This window comes from Acomys minous (assembly GCF_964271855.1).
Source record: "Acomys minous genome assembly, chromosome: 8".
NCBI lineage: Eukaryota > Metazoa > Chordata > Mammalia > Rodentia > Muridae > Acomys > Acomys minous.
In genome coordinates, this window is record NC_140489.1 from 60501596 (window position 1) to 60526026 (window position 24431).

Consider the following 24431-nt stretch of genomic DNA (forward strand, 5'->3'; position numbering starts at 1 on the left):
TGTAGATTTAAGTTGTTTTCCTCAGGTGTTTTGTCGCAGTGTAGAAAAGTTGGGGAACGCATCTCAGCATGGGATTGCTGCTGCTGCTGCAGCCTCACGAATGCTTGTGAGACAGGTTGTTATAAAAAGAGTGAGCCTGGTGCTGAGTGACTTTTCCTGTGACGATCTGATCAAACATCTATTCACTCCAGATAGGGCACCAACTGCAGACCAAAGATTCTCCTGAAGTCCAACTTTGCCCACCAGTGGATTTATTGGGGTAAGTTACAGAAACATGGATGACTCAAAGGCAGGGCTGAATCACTGAAAACTCCATCCTAGCGTGGATTTTTTTTCATGGAGGCAATGAAGCCTTTGAGAGGTGGGGCCTCATTGAGGTGTAATTAACTTATTGGGAATGTTGTTCTGGTGTGGGTTGAATAAGAAACATTCCCCATAACCTCATGTGTTGACAGCCTTATCATGCAGACAGAGAGAGCTTCAGGAAAGTTCCCTACCACCAGACCAGTTCCTATTCTGCCCTAATTGGTCATCCATCTCTAGCAAAAGATTCTAGTGAATTCAGTCTAGTGTTTCATCAGCATAGACTGAAAGCAAGGCCTGTTTTCTGAAGAGAACTTCAGTTTTAATGCCAACAGTGCTCCAGAGTTCACAGGGTCACCATCAGAGCACCTGAACTGTTGGGGCCTCCAAAGCCACAACAACCCAGGCAGTCCAGTGTAGCGGAGGTAAACATGCTTTGTTTTGATCCCACGTGTGGGATTTGAAACAGATTTGTGTGAGGGTGTGTGGTGTTTGTTTGCTGGAAATAGGCTTCTGAGAGAACAGGTCATCTTTGTCCACTAGAAGAGGAATTGCCTCTTGCGGGGGCATGGTCTTTGCTAACTGATAAACATCCTAGTAGTGACTGAGGATGTATATGGATATGTATATATGTATATGTACATATGTATATATGTATATACGTATATCCAAAACAAGAGGATGGGCTTTTTGTCTTGGCATCATTTTCTATTGTTTGGCTGTACATTGATCCACTTCCTACAGAGAACCATTCCATCGAACGCTTTGAGGTTCCGGCTGCTGTTCCAGATTCTGGCTGCCTCGGTTGCAGTCACCTTTGCTGAATTGCTGGTTTGCTGTTTAATGGGTCTGTTGAAATCCTGCTGACTACACCAGCAGAATCGCTCCAAGGAACTGAGTCTAAAAAAGTCTACTTCTTCTGTTCCCATTAACCTCTTTTCTCTATCTAGGATAGGTGGCTTGGAAGGGAGGTATAGGCATTAAAGAACCCCAAATAAAGTAGGTTTGTAAAAGTTCCAAGACTACAGAGCAGCAAAGTAGAATTTTTATTTGAATTAGGTAGCACAAACTGACCAGTCAGGGACAACAGCACAGACTTGGGAGCTGACTCCTGAGTGCTGACCGCCCAGCAACAGAGATCCACCTGCCTCTGCCTCCCAAGTGCTGGGACTAAAGGTGTGCACCACCATGCCTGGTTGAATATTTTTAAAGTATGTTTCTTGCTTAAAAGCCAACTATGCTTATTTTTATACTGAACATAAATATTATATAGAAGAGATCATGAATTTAGGAGCAGGGCTGGAGGACACAGGAGGAGTTAGGGGAAGGGAGTGTAAAGAATGCAATAACATTTTACTCATTGTGAAACCCACAAACTAAAAAATAAAAATAGCTGGGTATGGTGGCACAGGCCTTTAATCCCAACACTCAAGGGACAGAGTAGGCCAGGCTCTGAGACTTTAATGCCAGCTTGGTCTATATAGCAATTGCCTGGCCAGTCAAAGTTACACGATGAAACATTGTCTCAAAACAACAAACAAACAAAAAACATGCTAATATTTTAATTAATATTTTGGACTTAACTAAGAGTGAGCCTTCAGGGCAGTGTTGTCACACACCTTTAATCCCAACACTTGGGAGGCAGAGGCAGGCCAGCCTGGTGTACAAGAGTCAGTTTCAGGGCAGAGAAACCCTGTCTCGAAAATCCAAACCAAAACACGAGCAAACAAACAAAAACAAAACAAAACACTCTGTTAAAGGTACATGTGAGGTCAGGTGTGGTGGCACATGCCTATAATCCCAGCACTAGGGAGGCAGAGGCAGGCAATTCGTTGTGAATTCAAGGCCAGCCTGGTCTACAAAGCAACTCCAGGACAGCCAAGGCTACACAGAGAAATCCTGTCTTGAAAAAAACCAACCAACCAACCAACCAAAAAAAAAAAAAAAAAGTACATGTGAAAATCACTCACAGTGTACTTCCATAGCTGCTGTTACTCAGGGTTACTAATCTTGAGACTGGAAGAATAGCTCAGTAGGTCAAGTGCTTACTGTGCAAACTTGAGGGCCTGAGTTCGGATTCAAAGTACCTACTCATAAGCCAGGTGTGGAGCAGTGAGCTGCCTATAACCCCAGTGCTGGTGTGTGTGTGTGTGTGTGTGACAGGCAGCTCTCAGGGGTCCCTGGCCAACTAAAGTAGATGAAACAAGGAGCTTCAGGTTCACTTGGAGCTCCTTTTGCAAGAAATAAGATGGAGAGGGATAGAAGAGTTGCTCAAAGGTGGCCTCTGGTGTCCATGTACAGATGAGCACACTACACACAGGCACATGCTGAGATAAGGACAGTGTGGACAGAATATCCCAAAGTACCTTAGAGGTGAGCCCCTCTATGCACAGCGCATTTCCTTTGTCACAATTAACTGAGCTAGAGAAGGCCAGCAATGTCATCCCGGAGACCACGCTCCCCAATGCTAGATCTGCTGCTGATAGGAGAGCCAGGCCAGGTCTTCTGGACTGCTGCCTTTGCTTCCTCTTTCCAGAGTCCTAAAGCCTGAAGGGAGATAGTATCACACTCCCAGGAATCAGAAATAGTGCAGGCAATTTCTTTCGGGATTAAAGGCTTTGTGAGTCTCTACTTTCCTGATTTATGAATATCATCAATTAGACAGGCCTAATTCGTTTGGGCTGAGGTGATGTGCAGCAGGCCAGAGCTTTTCAGGAAGATTTATGGGCTTTCTACTTAGTCAGTGAGTCAGGGAAGGAATGTTTGCAAGGAGGAGGCTGGAGGCTGGGTCACCTCTACCTTTGTTGCTAGGAGACTGAGTAGGTGTGGCATGCTCTGCCTGAAGGAAAGTGTGGGGGCAGACTTTTATGTGTCTTAAATAATTTGTTTTGGAAATTCTCATGCCAACCCACAACAACTTGGTTTTGGTATATGTGTGTATATATGCATGTTCATGTGTGTGTGTGTGTGCACATGTGTAGGGCTTAGGAGTCTCTCTTGATTTTTCTTTACCTTATTCATTGAAGGAGGGTCTCTCAGTTGAGCACAGAGCTACCCTGGCCAGCCAACTTGCTCCGGGGACCCCTATCTCTGCTTTCTAAGCACCGAAGTCAAGGCAGGCTGCCACGCTCACCCAGCATTTATGTGGGAGCTGGGGCTATGAATTGTGGTTTCCAGCAAATGTCTTCTCCACTGAGCCACACTCAGCCCATGGCAGTTTTTACATGTCCAAAGACCACAAAGGGCTGTTATATCCCAAATGAAGTTATTTTCTTGAGGCTTTGAATTGGAAGGATCATGAATTCTGTACAGTGTTCTGGAGAGCCTTACTGTAAAAGTTGGGCATCTTTGGGCTGTGTGTATTGTTGGGAGCCCAAAAGACCTGTTCTGGACTGATTGGAGCTAATTTCCCTGTGGTGTTTTTAATGGGGGAAGATTGCTGAGAAAAATTGCCAGGAAGATCCCTGTAGATTCTGCTCTACAATGCCTAGTCTTCTCCAGTCTTGAGTTTACTAAGAAAGTTCAAGAGCTTCAGGGAACTGCTTGAGAATGTTTTGAAGAACTGTCTCTGTCACCTTCTCATTTGGAAAGCTACTAACCTGCACTCCTGGTATACTCAAGTAATCAATTTTATTCCTTCTCAAGTCTCTGATGGGGTTGAAGACCAGATAGTTTAGTTTTATACTTAAGGTTAATTGTTTAGGGGTTAAGTTGTTTTTAGGTCTAGATAGATGTTTTAAGTTGATAATGATGAGATATGATATTGATTTACATTCAGAATTTTAGACTCACAAAAATAGGAAAGATGTTTTCTTCAAGGCTGCCTAATACAAATAGCTGAAACACTAAGAATGTAACATTTATATAATTCCTGATTGTATCATGGTTCTTCTGGCTATATGTAGTTTATTGTATGTATGTGTGATTATATAAATATATATGTAAAAATAAAAACGTTTAATTAAAAAAAGAAAACATATTTTACATAGTTATGAATAGCATTTATTAGCTTCAAAGTTTTATGTATGATCATTTTGTAGCTGGCAAAATAATTGAAAAGACATCAATACCTGTACACTGACAATTGTCTAATAAAATAGTGTAAGCTGAAAAAAAAAAGAATGTTTTTAAGGAAGCTTAAGATAGAAAGCTTCTTACTTTGGCTCCCATTCATACTTTGCTTTCAGTTAAGACTCTGATTGATTGAACCTTGATTAATACCAGATTACGGAATGCTGGAGACCATGAGTTTACATTCTCCCTCTCTCCTATATATATTTAAACATATATATTTAAACATATATACACATTTATACACACATATATTTATTCAATTATATTTTATATACTTTGTATACACATATATTTTAAAATATATACATATTTATACATATACACACATATACTTAAATATGTATAAATAAAAATAAAAATAAAAATAAATAAATAAATAAATAAATATATATATGTAGTGTGTCTGTGTGTGTGTTTCCTATATAGAAACTGAATGTCTCCTGTAAATTCAAGATAGCCACATTTCCATGAGTCTTCTGGAATAGACCTTTTGAGTTATTCCTCCCCTAAAGGAAGGTGTTTTAGCTGGAAGGGATTATTTTGAGCTAAAATAAGGGATTTGTTTGTTTATTGGGGGAAGGATCCTTTCCTTTATGTACATTTTCACAAGCTTTCTGTTTTTGATGGCTTCCTATACTGCTTAGGCTTGGCTGTCCTGGAACTCCCTCTGTAGACCAGGCTGGCTTTAAACTCAGAGATCCATCAGCTTCTGCTTTCTTAGATCAAAAGTGTGCACCACCATGCCCAGCCCTAAGCTTTTCTTTAATTTCTTTCACAAGTTGGGAGTTTAGCTGGATGTAGTGGATGTAAATATGTTTTTGTTTTGATCCCAAGTGTGGGATGTGAGGGTGTGCAGTGTTCGTCTGCTGGAAACAGACTTGTGAGAGAACAGATGTTGTTTGTCCACTAGAAGAGGAACTGCCTCTTTTGGGGGCATGGTCATTGCCAACTGATAAAAATCTTAGTATCGACTCTGAAAGGACACACGTGCACACACACACACACACACACACACACACACACACACACACACACACCACACACACACACACACGGCTGGGCTTTTTGTCTTGGCATCATTTCCTATTGTCTGGCTGTTCATCACTCCCCCTTGAGTTGCTCCTAGAGAGAACCATTCCAGTGAACAGTTTGAGGTCCTGGCTGCTGCTCCATGTTCCAGCAGCTGTGGTTGCAGTAACCTTTAATGAATTGCTGGTTTGCTGTTTAACAAGTCTGCTGGAATCCTACTTACTATGGTACAAATGAAGAGTGTTGAAATAGAAGGTTTGGTGGATACAGGACAGATATCACAATCCTTTCTCAAAAGTCTTGGAATTCACTTGGCCACTTCAGAAGGTTTATACACAATTTATAGGAATTGGTAAATTATCTCAAATAAGACAAAGAGTGTGGTGGATTAAATGTGTGGGACCAGAAGGGCGAACAGGGAAGTTGAGACTCTATATGGCAGATATACCCATAAATTTATGGGCAGTGGGGTACTCGAATTAATATTCCTGTAATCACAGAGACAGACAATGATGGAATTAGGGGTAAAATGGTGGATACTTCTGGGGAAGGTGTTGATGTATGTAATCAAGAACAACCACAACTTGTGCCCATTGTCTGAACACAAAACTTTATAGGCCTGGAGCTGAGGCAGAGCTGTAAGTCATAGGAGTAAGATGCCCCTTTCTTACCACCGGTGGACCGGTGTGAACTTTGTAAGACTGAATATTTTCCTTTAACTTTTTATTACAGTGATGTCTCTAATCTGAGATCTTTCTTCCTGTGGTTTTAGTTACTCACTGAAGTTACCGTGAAAAACTGCAGACATTAAAAGCCAAAACAACCACAACACTTTCTGAGTTTTCAGTTGCATGATGTTCTGGGTAGCTTGAGGAGATCGCACACTGTCTGTCCTCTTGTGGATGTAGGTCACCCTTTGCTCAGCACGTCACATGTATTGATCATCTTAGTTACTGGACTGTCACAACACTTACTTCAGTGTCCCTTACGTAGCTGTCTACTGCTGTGTCACAATGTCACCTCATGTCATTGCGTCAAGCAAGTATTGGATCGCCTTCCCCTCTTCCTCCCTCTGTGTAGCCTTGGCTATCCTCGACTCTCTTTGTAGACCAGGCTGGCCTCAAACTCACAGAGATTTGCCTGTCTCAGCCTCCCGAGAGCTGGGATTAAAGATGTGTACCACCACACCCGGCTTCTCTTTCACTTTCTAATTGCTCCTTTAAGTATTTCTTGTCATGTGTAGCTATTTGAAAATGTAAAAATCTCAAAAGATGTCTATCTGGCCCTGTGTATCATTAATTAAAAAAATAATTTCAAACCACTGTGATAACAATTGCAGAGTGAGTCCTGTGCACTGTTTGCTTATATTCCTCTAATAATAACACCTTACATCATTCTTGCACATTAACAAACAGAAATTGACATTGGAATAAGCTAAACTATTGACTTTGTTCAGATTGCCACCACTTTATACACAGTGACTTTTATGTAGACTTCTGTGAAATTTTATCGCAAACATTTTTTATTTTTTATTTTTGGTAAACATTACTCCACCCAGGAAACAATCTCTCCCATCACCACTAAATGCCACCTGTGACGCTTGCACTTTGTGGCCACACTGACTCCCTAAGCTAGCAACTGATGAGATAGTCTTTGTCAATAAACAATAAAAGTTTCATTTTATAAACATTTTACAATGAAATCTACAGCATGTGAATTTTGTGGGGGGCATGAGATAGTGCTAAGGATTGAATTTAGGGCCTTACACAACTAGGCAAATACTGTACCAGTGAACTATAGCCATAGCCGCTGGCTTTTTGAGACAGCCCAGGCTGGCCTTGGACTCACTATATACCCGTTTGTGCCTCGAACTCTCAGTCCTTCTATTCCCATTTCTGAGTGATTGGAATCATCAGTGTAGGCCACCATCCCCAGCTTGGAGTAAGCAAACCTTTGAGACTGGCTTTTTTCATTTAGCACAATACATTTAAAATCTATCCAAGCTGTGCATGGCATGCTATTCATGTCAGCATATTTCTGTATGCTGTTTATTTCTCCACTCACCCATGGAAGAATAGTTACTTTGGGGCTATTAGGTATAAAGCTGCTGTGACTACTTGGACATGGTTTCTTTATGAAGAAATGCTTATCTAGGCTTCTGAATGACCATCTTATGTTCGAAGTTCTGTTTGTAGCTGTTGGTGTTAAGCCCTTCTTAGACTGTCCTAGGTGAGCCAGTACAGGAAAGAGAAATCAAATAGCTTCTTGCCCTTTGGTGGGCGTAGTGATTTGCCAGTACTTCACAAAGAGGCAGGTGGTGAGAGAGTGAACCATCAAAAGCCAACTTAAACACAGTAGGTCCATGGTCAGGGAGTCAAGGGTGCAGTGATGGGGATTCGTACCGTGCTTTATGTATGACTGGTGTAGTGGGTCAAACAGAGGGAAAACCAAAGTGGGTTTATCCAAATAAAAGTCTACTCTGTCTTATAGCCACTTGGTGGTCCAGGAACATAGGGGTATACACAGACCTAAGTTCCTCCCAGCTTGTTGTTCTTTCCCTTAGATCAGAGCTCTCAAAACTTGATGTGAAGGTGGGTTCCCTGGAGACCTTGTTGAAATGCAGTATTGGCCTCATCTGGTCCAGAAAGGGCCCTCGGAAGCCTGCCCTGCCAGTCTGCATTATGATTGGCGAGGTTGGTGTATGAGCTTCACTCATACAGTCAGAGAAGGCTCTTACCACTTCCTTGGGTTTCTAGCCATATGAGAGAGAGAGAGAGAGAGAGAGAGAGAGAGAGAGAGAGAGAGAGAGAGAGGGAAGAGAGAAGAGAGAGTAGAGAGAGAAGAGAGAGAGAAGAGAGAAAGAGAGAAGAGAGAGAAGAGGAGAGAGAGAGAGAGAGAGAAGAGAGAGTAGAGAGAGAAGAGAGAGAGAAGAGAGAAAGAGAGAAGAGAGAGTAGAGAGAGAAGAGAGAGAGAAGAGAGAGAAGAGGGGAGAGAGAGAGAGAGAGAGAGAGAGAGAGAGAGAGAGAGAGAGAGAGAGAGAGAAGGAAAACATACAAAGGGCAAATTCTTTATGAGACTAAGACCAAAAAATCACAGAGAGACAGCTTCTAACAGACAATAGTTTGGCTACAGCTTTTCAATTTTATGAAGAAGTGAAGGCCATGTAGACACGGTGAGCCCATGCTTCAAACCTCAACCTTTGGTTCTTTCTTTCTTTCTTTTTTAGATTTATTTATTTACTTTATGTATACGAGTACTCTACCTGCATGTATTCCTACATGCCAGAAGAGGGCATCAGATCACATTATAGATGGCTCTGAGCCACCATGTGGTTGCTAAGAATTGAACTCAGGACCTCTGGAAGAGCAACCAGTGCTCTTAACCACTGTGCCATCTCTCCAGCCTTTGGACCTTTCTAAGGTGGTGATTCTTTCTCGAGATGCTAGTCAGTGGATTAATCCACAGCTTCTTCCAGTGAGCCCCTGCAGTACCAGGGGGAAATGATTGATTCCCTGCAGTGTGCTTTTTGCCAGTTTTTAAAAAGGATGTTGTATTTTGTTTCCTCTTGTCTTATCATGTCTACAAAACTCCCATCTGTGCCTCCTGCTGAGTACATTATGGCAAATACCCACACAACCAGCCCGTTTTTCACATTCAGTTCAGTATTCCGTAAATTACATGTAAATTTCAATACTTTTTTGTAAAATAGGCTTCGTGTTGGGTCCTTTTGCCCAGATGGAGGCTAATGTGTGTGTTCTGGTCTTTTTTACAAAAGGCTCTGTGGGTTATGCTTAGATGTTTGCTAAGTCAGGTTGTAATAAGTGCATTTTCAACTTAAGGTATTGTCAAGTTGCTATGGGTTTATTGGCAATGTGACCTTGCTATAAGCGGAGGAGTATTTGCATAGTCTCTGTGTTTACTTCTCAACGGACAGAATTTGGCATCCCCAGTTGCAAAGGAGGCTGCAAAATGAAGGCACTAGACAACATGTGAGAACTTTTCTTAACTAAAGGGAAGCCTGGTACAGTGGTTCAAACCTTTAATGTCAGCACTCAGAGAGGTAGAGGCAAGAGGGTCTCTGGGAGTTCAAGGCCAGCCTGTTCTACAAATCGAGTCTAGGACAGTCAAGGATGTACAGAGTAACCTGTCTTGAAAAACCAAATAAAACCAAACAAACAAAAAACTAAAGAGAAGACAGGGAAACAACTATTAGGGAACTGTTAATAGTTTTCTCAATATGTGTGTGAGTGCATGTCTACTGTTTTGGGGGCACAGTAGTGGTATTGCAGATGCTAGGCAAGCACTCTATTACTAAGTGACATCTGCTCCTTAATAATTTGTTTGTAATAGCCCTGGATGTTCTGGAACCTACTTTGTAGACCAAATTGGTCTCAAACTCACAGAGATCTGAGATTAAAGGTATGTGCACTACTATGCCCAGACTCACTCTTTTAAAATTTATCTTGAGTCTTTTTAAAATTAAAATTATTTTATTTTATTTTTAAAATTAAATTTAATTATTGTTTTTTTTTTTATCTTGAGTCTTTTTAGTTGACCCGTAAGGATCTGGAGCTCTCAATATAGCTTTAGATGGCCTCGAACTTGTGGTCCTTGTGATTTCCATGTCCTTTCATTCTCTTTCTTGTTCAGAATTTCTTTTCACTTGATAGTAACAAATAATAATAATGGCCATATTTATTATTACTATAATTTCCCTTTATCTAGCTAGACAGACATTTTGGATACATGGAGTTCCTTTGTTCTTCTCCATCAGTTACTTTCACTCTAATTAAGCTTCATTGAGAAAGTTGAACTCCAGGGCAAAGACTTCAGCATAGGCAGAAGTCTTGCAAATTTGTCGTTTCTTGAAGACCCTCACCAGACAGTGTCATTAGCAAGCATGATGATCCTCTGGAACCTCTCAAACCTGTTTTGCTGGTCCATAACTAGTGAATCTATGATCAACCCATGCCTTGTGGGTTTGCCCTAAATTCTGATCCCTGCAGCCACAGCTCACTAGGACTCTGTGGGCCTTGCTCTGAGTTTGTAGTGGCACTGGGATACAAAAATAATAATAAAATACTGTCTTATTGGTTTCTCTAATTACCTCATTGATTTATCTACCTAATAGGTTTAGTCACTGAGTTAAACTTATCATAACTTGCTGTATGAGAATGTAATGCCGTACAAATTCCCTACTTTGCATCAAAAGTCTTTGTGGTGGTTAATCTTGCCAACCTGTAAGATTTATAATTTCCTAAGAGACAAGCATCTGGGTATGTTGTGAGGGCATTTCTAGACAGGTTAAATAGTGCTTTGAAGACACACCTGAATGTGGGCAGCACCATTGCATGGTCTGGGGGCCTGGGCTGAATAAAAAGGAGAAAATGAATGGAATACTATCATTTGTTTCTTTCTGCTTCTTGCTTGAACACAGTGTGGCTTCCATCTCACATTCCCATTTTTACACCTTTCCCACCGTGATGGACCATACCTGCCAACCGGGAGCCTATATCAACCCTTCCTTATGCTGTTTATGGCATGTACATTTTGTCACAACTGTGAGAAGAGTAACTGGTACAGTCTTAACATTTAGGAAAATAAGTAAGTATCTCTGTTTTGATTTCTTTTCTCTATTCTTGGTTTTTTTTTTTATATATATATGATGTGTGCTGGTTAGTTAAGCGAGGGAGTGCACTAGCTAAGTCACAGTGGCCAGCCCAAGTCTAAAATAGGCTTAATCCCTGGTAGCTTTTTGTGGGGTGTGTGTGTGTGTGTGTGTGTTCTTTCTTGTGAAGCAGGCTTTGTCTTTGGACTCTTCTGTTCTTCTGTGTCAATGCCTGGAACTTTATTATGACAAAGGAATGTAGTGGGAAAGACTTGTTACTTGTGCTCTTGATACAGTTAGTGGTCACTATTAATTTATCACTACTGTAGCATATCAAGATAGTTGCTGCTGGTTCCCAGGAATGCCTGATTTAAAGACAGACAACAATTATGGCAAGATAAAGGAGAATATTTGAGTGGAACTTCAAGAAACTCATTTGCCACTGAGTCCTTTTATGTCCTAAGACCTGCAAATTCCATTTGGGGTATCGGTCAGTACCTGTTTTACAGAATAGAAAAGTCCTCCTTGTTTTTTTCCTGTGCAACAAATAAGAGATGGTGTTGACTAGGTCCTTGCACATCCTCTCTGGGAGTAGTACAAGGGAAACAGTGTGCTTAGTGTCAGACTTGTAACCTTAGGGTAGTATGGTAGCCTTTCTGGGCCCCAGTGTCTTGTCTGTACAATGGGGACAGTAACACCTGCGTCATGTTGTGGTTATGAGTAATAACTGAGAATGTATAGAAATGCTTAGAGCAGCGCCTGGCATGAAGCAGGTGCTTGCCTTGATTCTCTTCTCATTCCAGACCTTCAGTGGGGCATGCCGCATTTAGGACAACGGCAGTTTCTCTCTTGAAAACATCCCTGTTTGTTAAGCTGCTCCAATGGCCCAGCCAATGAACTAAGAGTTATGGGTCCCTGGTCAACCGACCTATCGTTATTAAATTGCCTTGGCTTTGTCAGTTGTTGCAGTTGTCATTTTGCACTGGCGTTGATTTACAGTTTCCTCCAGACCCTTCTCTTACAGATGGTGATACTAGTCTTGAGCACTAGATGGAGCCATTTTACTATCAATGACTTTCACAGCTCCGCTCTAAAGAGAACCCAGAATGCCTGGCGTGCCTTAATATAAGCCATATATTCCAGAACATCAGCGGAATTTCTTTACATTCTGTATCCCTTTCATTTATAACAGGGAGGATGCAACGCTTCAAAATCACTCAGAAAGTCTACATATTCGATGTGGTTATAGAATACAAAAGAATAGGACAAATACTGAGTAGATTCAAAAGGAAGTCACACGCTTGCCTGAAGTTGGACAATGAAGGGCATGAAAAAAAGTAAAATAATCATGATTACTAGATGCTTAAAGGACAGACAAGCAGCACCACAGTGGACTCTAACCACAACAGCCTTCTAGGGAGGGGGTAAGCAGTCATGATTCTCTACCACAGAGGAGAACAGGGCTTGGCTTGTATGACCACATGAGAGATGGTCAGCTGCAAGAGATTCTAAACTCAAGAGTGTGCCATGTAACAAAGACATCTATAAAAGAAACTTTAGTGTTAATATTATGCAAGATTCCAGCACGTTTAGTGTGGACTATTTCCCATCTGAATAGGAGACAGAGGAATGGTCTCTCCTACTATGATGTATGTTTGAAATTTGGCATGACACAGGCTGGGACAATGCTCTCACAGCCCAGTAGCACAGCATCTGACCTACCCATCTCAACAGGGCTTTTTAAAGTTACTGCAAGTTTTTATAACACTAGGGATCTATAAGAGGCACTATCATCTTTTGATGGCTTCCAAAATACTTGTGTTGGGGTTGGGATATAGCTCAGGGGTATAGTGCTTGTCTGAAATACCTCTGTAAGGGCCACGCTAGAAAAAGGAAATGACCACAGATCTCTTTCTTAACCTTTATTCTTTGAGCTTCTCTTTAATTACTCATACTTATTTAGACTGTGGTTTTCTGTGTGATTCCTTATTTACTCCTGTAATATCTGGTAGATGGATAAGGTGAACGGAGGTAGATTAGCTCACACCATTACATGCTCATGATTACATGTCAAGTCCAGGAACCGAACTTTACTTTCTACCCAGAGTCACCCAGCCTGTCTTGTGAGTTTACCTTGGATTGGTCTCCCCATCCCTTCCTGTCGTTTAGAACCATCATCAATCCTGCGTCTCAGCTTTATCCTGGAGGATAACCTGTGGCCATGCAGAAATTTACCTGAGAGCAAGGATGAAGAGAAAGGGGGAAGCTTTAACTGTAGTTGATAAGAAACAGGGTCACATGGACATATATTTTGCTTTTCTAGACAATGATAGCATTTTAATCACCAGGTTGATCATTAATTTAGAATTTTGGTTTTACCTTAATGGACTACTGGCAGTTTTGATTTGGGGCAAAATGACTTTTCTCATCCATCTTTGGGTTACTCAGTTGTAAAATAAGAATACTTAGCTTGTAGGACTTGTGATAGATTAATGGTGCCTGAAAAAGGTGTGTGTGTATGTGTGTGTGTGTGTGTGTGTGTGTGTGTGTGTGTGTGTTTGTTTTTCACTTCTCCTGTTGACATGCATAAGTCCATGACTGTTCCTTAAATTGGGTACATGAGTTGTCTGACTGATAGAAGATGGTAGAGGTGACAGTGTGCCACTTTCTGAGCCCAGGTCACAGAAGACAGGCGATTTCTATTTCTTTTTCCATGGAAGGCTTTGTAGAAACAGCAAGAATTGCCATGGTGGAGTTGTATGAGCAGTCTCTGCTGAGCCCAGCCCTCTAGCTGTCATGTTGACAAGCACACAAGAGAACCCATCTTGTATTTACCCACCAGTCTACCCACAAGTGTCCTTATAGCAGTTGATGACTCATAGAGCAGAGTCTGATCACATCCGTGACTCACAGGTTCTGGTTGGCTTTGTGACTGGGTCTAGGTTAAAGTGGAAACACTTTGAGGAACTTGTGGAGGACATTGGAAGGCCATACAAAAAGTGACTGGTGAAAGCAACATGGAAGGCCAGGGGAGTTGGAAAATTTATGTTAGGGTATAGTCACATGGAAAATAGACAGCAAATCAGCAGGTTTGCCTAGAGACATTTCCAACTGAATGTTGAAGATGATAATCCAATTCAATCCAACCCAGTCCAATTCTCCTCCTTTTCCTCCTCTTCCTCTTCCTTCTTCTTCCTATTTATAAGTCAGGGGTAGAAAGAGTAAGCTTAAAAAAAAAGACATTTTCTGTGTTTGAGCATATTTTTAAAAGGAGCTAACAAGGAGTTTTAAGATAAGAGTGAGCCCATAGTCACTGTTACAGCTAAACCCCATCTAAGATGTGTTTGGTTCACATATCTGTGTCTAATGGAAGGTTTAAATGCTGTAATTCACAGGATCCAGACTGGCACAAAGTTTGATTTTTATATGTTGGTTATGGCATGTTAGTGGAAACCCAGGTAGGAAAGCCAAACAAAAGTTACACTTAGTTGAGTCACTTTGTTAGAAAATTACGAGAAAATGCTCATTGAACTTTTCCTATCATTAGAAAGAGAAAGAAATAATGAAAATTGACAATAAAGATACAGAGAGCGAACTCTCAATTTCAATTTGCCTTGCTGAATGACACCTCTTAGATATTTTATGAAAGGTAAATTACATTTGAAATGGAAATCTTTTAAATGGGTTATCTTTGGGGTGGCTATTTTGCACACCTGTAAAATACATTCTCTGTATTGGTGGTGGGTTGGGTAGAAAAGATGAATTCGGAAGGAGTTGAGAGGAAAATAATTTCAGAAAGTAATGGATGAGCTCGGTCAGGAAGATTAATCGGGGCAGTTGCAAGAGAGTGCCGCATCCATAACTGGAGTAGAACTAAATATCTGATTGTAATTAAAACTTTAGGTTTCTAATGGCTGCATGAAAGATATTTTAATAAATGTGAAATGCACTTTCTAAATGGCATGCTAACTTTTAATGACTTGGGTGTTTTGTTTGATTAGTAACCTGGACTGTTAAATTAAAGCCAACTGCAAGTGCATGATAAAATATTGATGGTTTCAGGCAAATGAATTGGGGAAGTTATGCTTGACAGACTTTTTGTATCATTAAGGATTTTAACTGGTGGAAAATATATATTGCTGGTGCTTAAAGATAGTTAAAGAGGATCTTCCTGTTTATATGACCTCGTTTTAATTTTACAGTAATAATAAGGGGGAAACCTGAATTATTCACAGATGGTTGGTCAAGAGAGGTCACTTAATTAAAAAAAAGTGTTACTTTAATTACACCTGTTCACATTCCTGGAATAGGAAATTAAATATTTGGAGGCATTTGATTACTTCTGTTTCACAGAGTATCTGGACTTCTGCTGACTCTTGTAAAGACCTCAGGCTGTTGTGTGGAGCTTTTACTTCTTGCTAATAGATTGCTTTGCCTAAAAAAAAATAAAAATAAAAAATAAAAAATTAAGATTTAAAAATAATCACTTAATTAACAGTTTATAAATAACACAAGAAGAAAAAATATAATGTTATAGGCAAATGTGTACACATACATATAAACATATTACATATATGTCAATTTTGTAGGAGGTTTATTAATTTTATATGAATGGATGTTTGCCTGCATGTATGTCTGTACACCACGTGAACATGCAATATCCTTGGACTCCAGAGAGGGCATCAGATCCCCTGGAACTCTAGTTACAGATCCATTGTCAGCTGCCATGTGGGTGCTGGGAATCGAACCTTTGACCTCTAGAAGAGTAGCCAGTGTTCTTAACTGCTAAATCATCTCTCCAGGCCCTACATGTATATTATATATTTGTATGCAGGACTATTTCTAGCAGGATATGAAGGAAAGTACACAAACATTCTAAGGTAGCTATGTCTCTGGTAAGACCTTAGCCGTGTGAAGGAATAGAAAAGGGAAACTTTGAGATGATGGAGAAATTTGGGAGAGAATGTTAGGATGATGGTTCCAGAGAGCCGAAGTAGAAGTACTGTGTTCCCAGATACTCCCTGTATAGATGGAAAGCATCTGCATCATCTCAATTAAGAGGGCTTCATAAAGTATGGGAAGGACACCGAGAAGAATGACAGCATAGCAGCCTCTTGAGAGGGAGTTGACTCCTCTCCATGGTGTTGACCTTTGGGTGTCTCAGGATTATAGGTGGTTTGGAAGGATACAGGACAATTCTCACGTGTGCATGTGTGTACACACAGCATTCTGATTGAGCTGCAAGAGGTTGAACATCATTAAGTGACGTATTAATGCCAGTTACTTGTGTTACTCTGAGCTAATTTCTGAACCTTTCTGGACCACTTATCTATAAAAATGAAGACATTCATTCTATATCAGATTAAGTAACCCTCAACTACAGTATAATATTAAAGTTGTAAAACTTTAAAAATACTTCTGGTTGGGTTGGGCTTATTTTTGACAGAGCTTTAAAAAAATGTTACTAAGTAGAGTAGCAACAGCAGCTACAATTGAGTTCTTGCTTCCAAGTGAGTTTCCTTCCTTGTGAAGCTTTATGAGATAGGCTACAATTTTCAGAAGGAGAAGCCCAGAGAAGTAGTCACATTGTTAGCAACTGACACAGTCGGAGATTAGATGCCATGGTGTAGGTAGTATATAATTTGCCTGCTCAAATACAAACCCAAATAAAATAGCTCAAACAGAGTGGAAGCCAATTCCTTTCTCCCGAGGGTCTGGGGAGGAGCAGATATGCCCATGCATCCACAGGGTTGACATAAGTTCAGACTCCGTCTGTCTTGCTGCTCCTCAGCATACTGTTCACATTGCATTTAAAACCATTCCAGCTACCAGCATTCACCCACAGGGAAGTCAGCAGGAAGGGGAAAACACCAACACGATTATGGACTGTACAGTCTGAACACGGATCATGCATTTCTGCACATCTTCTACACGTTGAGCAACCTGATTTCTCTTGGTTTTGAAATTCTGTGCTTCAGTTTAAGTTGCTTAGTAGCTATGCCATGTTTGTTGAGCCTACAAACACCCACATATATAGGGCCATTTAAAAAGAAAATCTCCTTATTGTGTCATACAGAACACCATCTAGATATAGATCTGTATTCGAGCTCGCTAGAGTTGCATCTCACATACTCAGCTTAGTCTCCACCTCTTAAACCGTGTTAAACTCCTGCATTTCTATCTATGCTACTGCTTCTCAGGGCCCCCTAAGGGATTTTGACTTATGTATTTATGTATTTATTTTTAACTTACGTATTTATTACTTCTCTATTTTCTTCACTACCACAACTGTTACCAGCATGATAGGGACTTTGCCCTTTCCAGTGTCTCTCCAGTTTCTATCTTTTTACCCATTCCTTCTGCCTTCCCCGATTCAGACTCTTATCTGAACAATAATCAATTATTCTTGGGTGAGTATGTGTGCATGGTGTGTGTGTATGTGGAATGGGGCACGCGTGTCACCTCATGTGTCTGGATGCACTTTGTGGAGTCTGTTCTCTCCGTCCATCTTAACATTTTTGTGGACTGAACTCAGGGTGCCATCTTTAATGGCAAGCACCTTTACCCCCTTAAGCCATCTTGCCAGACTGCTTAGGCCCTTCTGATGCTTAGACAGCCACAATGTCCTCCTGAGGGTTCTCCTGGCTCCATCTCGCTTTCATACTGCCCAAGCACTGATTCCCATTCCATACGTTACCATATGTCACCACATGTCTCCAAGTGTGTCTTATCGGCCACCATCTGGCCTACTATTTTATTGGACTCTTTGCCTTAACATTGATTAAATCCCTTCCTACCTTTGCTCTCCCTACGTTTTAATTTTTTATCCTTCTTTACCCCCAATCACATATTTCCTTCTGTGCAACTTCTCAATTCCTTGTTCAGTTTTTTTTTTTTTAAAGACAAGGTTTCACTATGTAGACCAGGCTGGCCTCAAACTCACAGAGATCTGTTTTCCTCTGTCTCCCTAGTGCTGGGATTAAAAGCTTCTGTTCAATATTTCTCCAGTTCAGACCTCTTTCTTGGTCCCATCTCCTCTTTCCTTCCCTTTCCACCTCTCACTCTTCATTTCATCAAGATATACTGTTTGTGTGCCCATCGTGTGCTGGCGTCCAGGGACACAGTTGAACAAATCAAGACTCAGTTCCCACCCTCATTCTGCACGTGGTCTAGGATAACCATCCCTGGGCTTCAACTATACCACTCTTGGGTACTATGCTTGGAAGACCCTAAGTCAGCACACTGCAGAGATCTGTCACATCCATGTTCAATACAGCACTATCCCCCATATGCAGGAAATGGAATCAGCACAGATGTACATCAACAGATGATGGATAACGCGTGTGCTATACATATATGCAATGGAATTTTATGACTCTGCCAAGAAAAAAAGAAAATGTATGGTGTAGAGGAATGTTAATTTAGAACACGGCTGTTCTGGCAAGAGATCACATCCAAAGACTTTCTCGGTCTATGAGTTTTGGCTAGCAAGAGATCATATCCAAAGATCTTCTAGGTCTGTGTGATCTGGTTGGAATACAAGCATGCTTTTAATCTAGGAGACAGCGGCAAGCATATCTGAGTTCAAGGCCAGCCTGGTATACAGCAAGTATCAGGTAAAGAAATGCTTAGGTTCAGGCATGGTGGTACATGCCTTTAATCCCAAATGAAGGTAAAGTTAGTTTGTAGAAGGAAGCACCCATGTTTGAAAGTGATGTCTAATTGAGTGGGAGAAAAAGTGATGAATCAGAGAAGATTTGACAGAATAGGATATGCCCAACTCTCAGGAGAAGAGAGAGGAAAGGGAAATGACATAAGAGGCAGGTTTACAGAGAGAGGAGGCAGTTCTACCAGGAAAGTAACAGAGAGATGGGCTGCAGAGGAAGAACTCAGGTGAAGTCTGAAGATTAGAGCAGACTGCTGAGTTAGTCTGAGGCCAAGCAGAGCAATTCCAGGCCAAGAGAGAAGCCAGATTGAATAAATCAGCTAGGAGAAGAGTTTGAGCCAGAACAGATGAGTTGAGCCAGCCAGGCCAGAGCTCAGGAAGAACAAGTAAGGGTGATCTTATTAAGCAGTAAGTCTTAGAAGCTGAAAACATTCTAGGCCTAGGTTAGATTGTACGGAGGCTAGAAGCTTCCAGAACTAGGCCTAGGCCAGTAGAAGGAGGTAGTGAGCCTCCCAGACAACAGTTGAGCTAGGAGAATAAAAGTTTTTGAAATACATAACTTTGATTTACAACTCTATATCTGTGTGCAAATATATGTATATATACTGTGTGTTTATATGTATATATATATATATACACACACATACACACACACTATATATATATATAGTGTGTGTGTGTGTTTATATATGTGTACAGACCATAATAAAAGAAAGAAGATTCTGAGATCTTCTAAATTTTTTATTTATTTTGTTCATACACATCTATGTGAAAGCATGTGTATGGGTGCATGTGGTCTTAGGTGAATTTGGAGGATGGAGACTGCCATTGGGTGTCCTGCTCTATATCCTTTGCTGCCTTGTTCCTTTGAGACAGTGTCTTTCATTGAACCCGGAAGTAGGTTAGTGGCCAGCAATCCCCAAAGAACCTCAAGTCTCTGACTTACACAATACTGGTTTACAGATATGTGCAGCCACTGCTGGCTTTTTATGTGGGTGTTGGGGATTTGAACTCAGGTCCTCATGTTTGCACAGCTGAGCCACTTCTGCAGAAGAGGGCTTAAGGGGAATGAGAAATAGAGTAATGGAAATCAAATGGCAAGGGAGTAGAAGGAGGAGCTAACTTGAGGAAGGAAGGGAACCAGTTGAAGCAGGTCAGGAGGGGCATGAGTCAGGAGAGAGTGGTAGGGGACCAGAAAGAATGAGAACAAAATATAATGACACTGTTTGAAGAGGCCTTGTTAAAACCCATTACTTTGTATGTTAACCTAAGAAATTAATTTTAAAAGTTCCTGGTGGGGGGTTGGGGTGGGGGAAGCCTGGTATGGTGGCACACACCTTTAATCCTAGCCCTTGGGAGGCAGAGGCAGGTTGGATTGCTGGGAGTTCGAGGCCAGCCTAGTCTACAAAGGGAGTTTCAGACAGCCAGAGCTGTTACACAGAGAAAACCGTCTCAAAAAAACCAAGCCAACCAGACCAACCAAAAATGAATGAACAAACAAGCAAACCTCAGCTAGCTAGCCAGACATGGTGGACATACCTTTAACCCCAGCAGCCAGGAGGCATTGGCAGGAGGATATCTGTGAGTTTGAGGCTAGCCTGGTCTATGTAGTGAGCTCTAGGCCAGTTACATCTATGCAGTGAGACACTATGCCAAAAACAAAGCAAGGCTGGAGAGATGGCTCAGCAGTCAAGAGTACTGGCTGCTCTTCCAGAGGACCAGTGTTCAATTCCCAGTACCCACACGGCAGCTCATAATTGCCTTTAACTCCAGTTTCAGGAGATCTGACATCTTCACACAAACATACACGCAGGCAAAACACCAATGTAAATTAAACAAAAATGAATAATAATAATAAAACAAAACATGAAAACAAAGGTGGAAAAACCCAAAGCAACGCAACAAGAACGACAACAAACGAACCAAAAAAAAACTCAACAACAACAACAACAAAAATACCAACTAGGCTTATGTACTAAATGACTCTGTCAAACAGTGCGTCATGTGCTCAACACTCCATCATGTGTTCAACGCTCAAATCCAAGCTTCTTCAGGTAGGTCATGAGTCTCACACGTGTTTCTGACGGTTCTGTGTCAGTTAAACCCACCCATGCCAGACAGAAAACGTTGTGACACGTCCTCCACCTCCCGTTGCGTGATGGCACCACGTGAGAGACCCAGTTACAGTTTATTGACTCAGGATGGGAACGGTTGGTTAGGTAAGGAGAATTAAGAAGCAACACAATAGCTAGAAAGACAGCTAGGTCAAAGCCTTTCTAGCCACCTGCATCTAAACCGAACTTTCCCCTGGCTCTGTAAGAAAGAGACAGGTTTCTCTAAAGGTTTTATGAATGGAAGTGAGAAATGGAGGCGAGCCAAAGATAGCAGCTGGCCTATTCTCTAGGACCATGCAATGTAAGATCTTCTGTGGAGACGGTCTGTACTATGCAATAAGGGTAGGTGTTTTCCTGCAATCCTCCTTCCGCAGGGAGCACTGACTCAAGCACTGACAGCTGCCCCAGAGAGAAGTCCTCCTCCCACGCCTCTGCCGCCCCCTCCTCCCTCCGCCGCCGCTCCCAGCCAACACAGAATGGTGCGCAAAGACTACAGGTATGTGAGTAAGGCCCCTGCCACACAAGCGCCACAGGAACTTGAGTCTCTTGAGAGCCAGTTCCAGGCCTACTGGGCACACCCAGTACGGCAGGTTTATGTCCAAACTAAGGCCAAATTGATGTTCGTGGGTGGGCCATGGAGAGGCCTGCGCAGGTGCAGTGTAGGCTGGGTGCTACCGAAGCTTCGCTACTGGACAGCAGAATCAGGTTTTTCTTTTGTTTTTTATCTAGCGGGCTTTAAAACCACCAGCATGGGGGTTGGGAAATGCGTTGCGAGTTTTTATTGTTTTTGTTCTAGAGGCCCAGCAGAGTACTTGGAGAATTACTTGGTGCTTTAAAGTCCGAACCGCTCGCTTTCAGTTTTCCTCTTTTTCCCGGCTGAAGGTCACAACGCTGTGGAGATGGCAAAGAAACCACAGCTGGGAGGGGCTGGGGCCGTGCTGGCTGGGCACACAGGCGCGCGCCAGGGACTATGCAAAGTCCTGCACGGTGCCTTTGGTGCAGAAAGGAAAAGCCCATCCTTTCTGCCCCCTCCTCCCTTGTAATACTGTTTTTCCTCTGGCTGGTTGGATTAGTTAAAAATTCATCAGCTTCTCTTACATGGCTGTTATCACACCATGAAAAGAGAGGGTATCTCTTGAAGAGGCTGACCACCCCCTACGAAATAAGAAAGGAAACTTCATTCCCTTTTCTGGAAACTTGATTTTCCTCCCAAGCTCATGAAGCCAGTGGTATGGTTGTGTTTCCAAACCTATGTTATTCACTGCTTTTTATTAAGAGAAAATATAGGACCTCCCCCCCCCCGGGGGCCCTGTTTTTAATATGTCAGGCTTTCTAATATTGGCCAAACTCACATCTCATGACCAGCGCCAGGTAAGAGCAGCCAGGAGAACATTGTGACACCCGGGCAGTAGGGGGCAGTGTGACACAGTTGAAGAGAGGTCCAAAGGCAAACATCAGAAAGAATGCTGCCTGAGACAACAAAGACAAAACTGCTAAAGGCTGTAAATCTTGCATGCTGAATTCCTATGCATGAGACAGTCCTGGTTGTATCGTAATTAAACATGCTACTAGAACGTAATTCCCTCACTGATGACTTCCTCTTAGTGGCTTCAATTCCCATAGAGCGAACCAGAGAGAGACTGGTTTCTGCATCAGTGCAGATTGCAAGGGTTTCTGGGGTCAGGTAGAGTTTCCCTTCCTTCTGTGTATTAAATACAACAAAAGAAAAGTCAACCAAGATCGTCGTAGCCACCAAGCGTTCCCTAAGCGCGACTGTGTGGAAATGGAGCTGCGTGGTGGCCTAAGCATGGATTTCATGGCTGACTCCAGTGTCTCTAACCCTTGGGGGGCACTAGGTGGAGAAAAGGGAGGACACAGATAGGAACTGTATTGGTTGCCCGGGACTGTTAGCCATAGATACTTTTTGCTTAGGAGGCTGGAAGTCCAAAGTGAAGGTGTTAGCAGGACCTCGATGCCTGTAAAGTCTGGGAGAGAATCCTCCCCTGCTTTGTATGAGCTTCTGGTGGCGTCCCAGGGCTTGAGGCAGCACCCTTTTATTCTGCTCCTCTGTCTTCCGTCCTGTGTCCCCTCTCTCTCTTCAGTAAGTGGTCTAGAGCACTTCATAGTGACGTCATCTAGCCAGCTGTGTTTGCAAGGACTCTTTTCGAATACCATCGCATTGTTGGTCCCTGGGGATGACACTTTCAACACATCTTCTTTTTGGAGGGTGCTCAATATAACTTGTTAGAGGCCATAGATACTTTTGAGTAATTTATACTTATGCTCATGCATAGTCACCCCATGAAGAAATGCTTATATCTATCACAGTATTTGTGTCTTTAACCAATCACATGGCTCTTGCTGGTATTCAAACAATTTAAAGGGCATTCTAATGAACAAGATAATGGGTTTAACTATGTGATTTTTATATGTCACATAATATACTTTGATTCTTCTCACCCTCACCTCATTATTGTCTTCCTCCACCAGTTGCTTTCTTCCCCCTAAAATGCTAGGAATTATTTTGGAGACTATTTGTTGAACAGTAATTAGAGCACTACTGTTTAGATGGGGTGTGACTTCATTTTTATTTTTATTTTTGGCTAACTTTCTACCTGCATTTGCAAGTATTCTTTCCAAATACCATTAAATACCTTTGGAGAAAGGACAGTTAGGTTTTTATCATGCTTGGACTCACATTTATTTAGGAGCCTAAAATAGCTTCTGCCTGAACAGGGACTTGAACCCTGGACCCTCAGATTAAAAGTCTGATGCTCTACCAACTGAGCTACCCAGGCCCTTTAAAATAGCTCTGTTTAAATACAAGTTGATCACAGTATTGACCTGTTTAAAAACCTTCTGTGGTTTCTCTTCACTTTTGGGATTTGAAGTTCAAGCCAAAACTAAGGGATCTGGCCTCAAATATCTCTCTGTTCTTTCACTGCCCCCTCCCTTCCCCCACATCCTTTCACCCTTAGATTGCTTCAGGCACTCCCCTTTGCCAGGCTTGGCTCACTCCACTTGGACCTTTGCCCTCACTGTTCTTACCCAGACTGCTCCCCTGCCCCCTGGCTTCCTCCTCATTTCCTTGAGACTGCTCAGTGAGAACGACAGGACACACTCTTTTTATAGCTTTCCCTCCCTTCCCCTTATTTTCTCTGAGAGTTTATCATGTGCGTTCCTTTAGTATTTGCTTCCTCTACCATACACGATTGCTGTTAGGGACTTTGTTCTGTCCGTTGTTGAACTCTGAGTGTCTAGTACCGTGCCTGGGACATAGTAGGTACCTCCTAAGGATTTACTGAATGAATAAATGAATACAGGTAATTTCAACTTCAACCTGTTTCTTTTCTTGGTAACCTGCTATCCTTCCTCTGAGTGCCACCAGGTCTCCCCCTCCAGGGAACATGGTCAAATATGAGGCACCAGAGTACGTGAGAAAGTCATACCCCACTCTCCACTCAACTGTGGAGAATGTTCTGCCCATTGGCTAGATCTGGGTAGGGGTTTGAAGTTTACCTCAACCTGTTTCTTAAGTTTTATCAAAAAGTAGTAAATCTACCAGGTACTTGGAAGAAGAGGCTGAAATCAAAGATATAAAGATATTAAGTATTTGATTATTGATAGATTATACTAA

At 41.9% G+C, this 24431-nt stretch overlaps 1 long non-coding RNA gene across 1 annotated transcript in view; it reads left to right on the forward strand.

Moving 5' to 3' along the window:
- The first annotated feature begins 236 nt into the window (after positions 1–236).
- Positions 237–24431, forward strand: part of LOC311603333 — a 29366-nt gene continuing 5171 nt past the window's right edge. The window contains exons 1-2 of the long non-coding RNA XR_014781052.1: positions 237–259; positions 10844–11010. This is a non-coding gene — a long non-coding RNA (uncharacterized lncRNA). The remainder of the gene's footprint in view (positions 260–10843; positions 11011–24431) is intronic.